We start from the raw sequence: 6,063 nt of genomic DNA on the forward strand, positions 1-6,063 counted from the left end.
AGCACCGCATTCCCCCTCAGCGGCCGCGACACGCCGGGACGTGACACTACCAATATCGATCACGCAAATCAAATCTCGCATTCATGAAAACAATATTTATGGACGGATATCTAGAAAAATACCGTACATTTAAAAAATAAATGCACTAAAAATATAAATTTTGTTAAAGAACATTACAATAAGCCGATTTCATTTTGGAAATCGATAATTTGGAGCGATGAATCGAAATTTGAATTGAATTCAAACAAAAGGAAAATTATGTATGGTGAAAAAAGAGCGACGCTTTCAAACAGACACTAATAACACCCATTGTCAAACACGGTGGTTGGAATATAATGATATGTGGTTGTTTTAATGACACCACGTAGGCAATTTAACTATTGTTGATGGAAGACTGACCGCTGCTAAATATATTGAATTATTAAATGAAAATTTATTTCAATCAAATGAAAAATTTGGAGTCTACGTGTTTCAACATGATAACGAACCGAAATACACAGTAAAAATTATAAAAACATTTTTCGAAGAAAATGGTACTTCCGTGCTCCTTTGGCCACTTCAGAGCCCGGATTTAAATCCTATAGAGCATCTATGGGATGAACCAGAGCGACAAATTTCAAGAAATCAAAAATATACTACATGGGCTGAAAGTCCCGGGATTTTTAATGAAAACAAGCGTTTTTTGGGCAAAGTTATATTTATTCCTCAACATAGTTGCCTTCGAGTGCGATACACTTGGTATAGCGATTTTCCAACATTTCGATGCCCTTTCTGTAGTACGAAATGTCCAAGCCTTCAAAATACGCCTCGGTTTCCGCGATGACTTCTTCATTCGATGTGAATCTCTTTCCCTGGAGCCACCGCTTGAGGTTTGGGAACAGATAATAGTCGCTGGGGGCCAAATCTGGAGAATACGGCGGGTGAGCAACCAATTCGAATCATAATTGGTCCAATTTGGCCATCGCTTTCAAGGACATGTGTGATGGTGCGTTATCGTGATAGTACAGAAATGTTTTCTTCGCCATATGGGGCCGTTTTTTCTTTACTCCGTCGTTCAGTTTGTCCAATAACGCTGCATGATATTCTCCCGTAACTGTTCTTCCCTTCTGCAGGTAATCGATGAAGATTATGCCATGCGCATCCCAAAAAACGGAGGCCAAAACCTTCCCGGCCGAGCGTTGGTCTTTTGGCCCCTTGGGTCGGCTTTCGTGGCTTTTCAGCCACTTTGCAAACTGCCTATTGGACTCAGGCGTATGGTAATGGATCCAAGTTTCATCCATCGTCACAAAACGTCGAAAAAAGTCCGCTCGATTACGCTGCAACAACGCCAAACCGGCCGTTGAATCATCAACTCGCTGCTGTTTTTGGTCGACGGTCAGCAAACGCGGCACCCATCGCATGGATAGCTTTTTCATATCCAAAACATCGTGCAAAATGTATCCCACCCGTTCTTTTGAGATACCAACGGCCTCAGCTAACTCGCGCAACTTCACTTTACGATCACTCAAAACGATTCGAGACACTTGCTTTACGATTTCCGCATTCGTAGCCTCTTTTAGTCTTCCAGAGCGAGGTACGTCTTCGGTGCTTGTACGACCCATTTAAAATTCACTAAACCATCGATAAACTGTTGTTCTCGATGGAGCAGATGTGGGATAACATTTTTTCAACCATTTCATTGAATGTTCAGGAGTTTTTCCCATCAAAAAACAATGTTTGATCAATATGTGATATTCCTGTTTTTCCATTTTTTTTACGAAGGCGAAGGTAGCGACACTTAAACGACTGTAGCTTGTAAACGAATGAACGAAATGTCATAAAACTTCACACATAAACTAGTGACAGATGAACCTCTCGAAATAAATCATGTTCATTTTCTAGTGGCGCCACCTACTGAAAAATCCCGGGACTTTTCAACCCATGTAGTACAAAATCGGACTTCATTACAGCCATAAATTCAAATGGAATGAAATTACGGCAAATATTCTGAAAAAATTAATAAATAGTATGCCTCATCGTTTACTAGAGGTTATTAAAGCCAAGGGTTATCAGCATTACAGCCATAAAAAGCAAATGGAATGAAATAACGGCAAATACTCTGAAAAAATTAATAAATAGTATGCCTCGTCGTTTACTAGAAATTATTAAAGCCAAAGGTTATCAAATTTCTTATTGATTAATTTAAAATTTTTTATTTTTTATGTTGTATTTCATGCCCCACCCACCTTACAGTCCGGATCTTGCGCCTAGTGATTATTACTTGTTCCCCAAGTTAAAGGAACACTTGGGTGGCCAACGCTTCCGGAGCGACGATGAAGTCAAAGAAGAGGTGAAACGCTTCCTCAACGGGTTGGCGGCGGAGTTTTACGACATTGGGATACAGAAATTGGAGCACCGTCTACAAAAATACGTAGAAAAAGATGGCGATTATGTAGAAAAATAGAGCAAAGTTTCATCTTTCCAACGATGTAAATTTCTATGAGAATAAACAATGTTGTCTATTTGTAAAATTGATGGGAACCTTATTTCTGGATCTCCCTACCCTACACACTTTTTTTTCGCTCTTCCTACCCTACACTTCTTTCATCCCGGTAATCGCCCGTTGACATCGTACCGTTTCTGCTTCCAAATTATAATGTTAGTTTGTAGTCCCGACCGTATCGTTGTTATATTTTGTTTCATTAAAATAATTCACACCTTTTATTTACCGCTTTTCGAGCTTATTAAATTCGATCCGGCAGTCACTGCCGCCGAATAGCAGAAGTATCGTTACGCACACTGACCACCATATTTTAAGCAAAATAAGAATCACTTCAAAGATCAGCCTTGAAGGCTTCGTGAGCGTAACTTATCAGCACGCGAAGGCCTAATCCCCGCGTCACTTGTCATTTATAGAAAATCTCATAACTCCCCTCATTTCTATTATTGTATTAAAGTTCTAAATTGATCCGATAATTCTGCGTCTTCTGATCTTATTGTTCCACCGATAATGCTTGGTGTATGAAATGAGTTATGTTATGCGATTTTTAGATATCATCTGCGATTTAGATAAACTAAATTTTTCCACTCCGCGAGAACGGATGTGCATGATCCGTTTCTTGTCTTATTTCTATAAACCTAAGATCACCGTGGAACACCAAGTCCATTGGTGTTCCCACTGAAAATGCTGACCATCGCAATTGCAGAAAGAAGAGGGAGACTAGGACGAGCCTATAAATAAGGGTCTCGTCTTCAAGAACAGTAGTAATTTCCTTCAGTCAGCCAGCTTCAGTTCAGTCAGTCAATTTCTTAATTCTTTGCTTCACGAGCCAGTTTCGCGAGCTCTTAGTGAAGTCGCACGGTATCCAGTCAATCGCGAGAAGTCGCACCTCTGGGAAAATCTGTGTGGCGCATAGACAAGTGCCAGGCATCGTGCGAAATCTCAGCCCTGCAGCCTGTCTCCCTCTTCTTTCAAGGGCAAAGTACTTCTTTCAATCTACTGTATTGAACCTGCCGACATTGAAAGTAAATTTACCTTTATAAAATAATAGTAATAACACTAATCTGTATCCATATTTCGATACAGTCCGACGCAGTTAATCTTATTTTATCCCTTCGGGTCATTGCGAAAGACACTGTTGCCATCTCGACGTGAAAATTCGTCAAAACAATAATAAATTATATATCTATTTAGTTTTATTTGGTTGTTGTTTTCCTTAATAATCCTATTTATTCCGCGATTCTACTTCAGAACCACGCGTAAAACCTTCCTACCTTCCCTCTCGCTATGCATGTCGCGGACCGTCCAGGACGTGACAATATATATTTGTTACGTCCTGAACGGTCCGGAACATGAGTAGCGGGAGCGGCTCCGCCACGCTTAACAGCTAATTAAGCCGAGGGGGAAGGTGGGACGGTTTTACGCGTGGTTCTAAAGTAAAATCGCGGAATAAATAGGATTATTAAGGAAAAAAACAGGAACAACATAAATTGGAACAAAAATAATAATAATTTATTATTATCCTCGCTAAATTTAGACAATTTTAAGTCGAGATGGCAACAGATTTTCTTTTATGACCCGAAGAGGTAGAGTAAGATTTAACTGCGTCAGAAAGTATCGCAATATGGGTGCCGGTTCGCGTTATTACTATTAGTTTATAAAGATGGACTTACGTTCGATGTCGGTCGTGTTGTAAGCACAACGATAGTCATAAACGAAGGCCACGATTCGAATTACCGAACGTCGCTTTGCGGAAATGAAACCCTGCATTCAAAAAACATATCGATGACCGTGAACGAAGGCCACGGCTCGAATTACCGAACGTCGCTTTGCGGAAATGCAACCCCGCATTCTGACAAAGGAAATATAAAAATCAGGATGGTCAGCGTCCACACTCACGTGGCGCTGACACATCCAAATCGTCCCCCCTGATTAAGACATAGGAAGAGGATAAAAGGGGACGTAAGGCCGGCGCGGGCGCGACTCAAATTCTCAACTCTCAAGTACCGACACGCTATTGGACGCATACGCGATATTGTAACGTGCGACTCTAACTCTCAACTCTCGAGTACCGACACGCTGTCGGACGCATACGTAAAATTGTATCGCGCGATCAAGTAATAAAGACAAGTTCAGTTTTCATCAATCAAAGAAACGCTTTATTAACCATCGCGCCTCACCACCTTCTCCCGCTCTACTGCACTGTATTGGGTAACCCCACATTACCGCGACGTTTCGGACTCGCAACAGTCGGTACAATACAGTAGATAGAGTGGAATACTTTGCCCTTGAAAAAGAAGGAGACTGGCTGCAGGGCTGAGATTCGCACGATGTCTGACACTAGCGGAAGCGTCACACAACTTTTTCTGAGGTGCGGCTTCTCGAGATAGAATAGATACCGAGAGGATTTCACTAAGAACTCGCGAGACTGACAAAAAAATTAAGAAATTAACTGGCCGAACTGAAGCTAGTTGACTGAGAAAAAACGCTCTACTTCTACTCCTGAAGACGAGACCCTTATTTATAAGCTCGTCCTAGAATCCCTCTTCTTTCTGCAATTGCGATGGTCAGCATTTTCGGTGGGAACACCAACGAACCGGGTGCTCCACGGTGTCTCAAGTTTATAGAGATAAGGCGAGGAACGGATAGTGAGCGTCCGTTCTCACGGAGCGGAAAATTTAGTTCATTTAAATAGCACACGATATCTAAAAATCGCATAACATAACTCATTTCATACAACGGGGATGATCGGTGAAACAATAAGATCAGAAGGCGCGGAATTATCGGACCAATTTAGAATTTTATTACAATGATAGAAATGAGGAGAGTTATGAGATTCTTTACGAACGATAAGCTGCCATGGCCCCCTGTTAATTTAGATTTAGGCTTCCCGTTAATTTAGGTAGAGTTGGTGTGTGGTTCCATTCTATAATGCGCGCATTGTGTTGACGGCCTGTTTATCAGGTGGCTTCGAGTTACCGCTTATGCAGCTTCCTCGAGCATAGACGGTATGATTCAATTTAGACGGCCAGTTTAAGTTCTCGCGTCGAAGAGAAAGGTAGAGCGGGAAGTGAAAAAAAAGGAAAAAGTCAAAGAAGAAAGAAGAAGAATAAGAGGAGGCAAAGAGAGAAAACCAAGAATGAAGATCGTGACAGTCAGAGAGGAAAGGAAGGTGTTTGAGGCCTTCGTGCGGGTAAGTTTTAAGGCAAAATATTCCTTTCTTGGTAGGGCCAAATTTATAGCCTTTAAATTTCTCTTTCCCCCTTCTTTTTTAGGTGTATGAGAGGGTTTTTCATGTCCGGGGAAAGAAGGATCGTTGGAAGAAGACAGATGTAATAAACTACAGGAATTGCCTCCAGTATGAGGCCGATGAATTTTGGCGTATTGGAGAGGAGAACTGGGATGGAACACTTACGGGTTCTGCGAATTATATAACATCGAGGGAATGTAGATGGTGATAGGAGGAGGAGGAGGAGAAAAATAAAGAAAAGGAAAGAGATAATCACTTTGTTTTTTTTTCCTTGCCTTCTTCCCTTCAGTAATTTTAAGATAGGTTAAGCGCTCCGCGCGGGATTCGTTAAACG

The sequence above is a fragment of the Dinoponera quadriceps genome, unplaced genomic scaffold (genome assembly GCF_001313825.1).
Source record: "Dinoponera quadriceps isolate SergipeBrazil2010 unplaced genomic scaffold, ASM131382v1 scaffold1367, whole genome shotgun sequence".
Classification (NCBI taxonomy): Eukaryota; Metazoa; Arthropoda; class Insecta; order Hymenoptera; family Formicidae; genus Dinoponera; species Dinoponera quadriceps.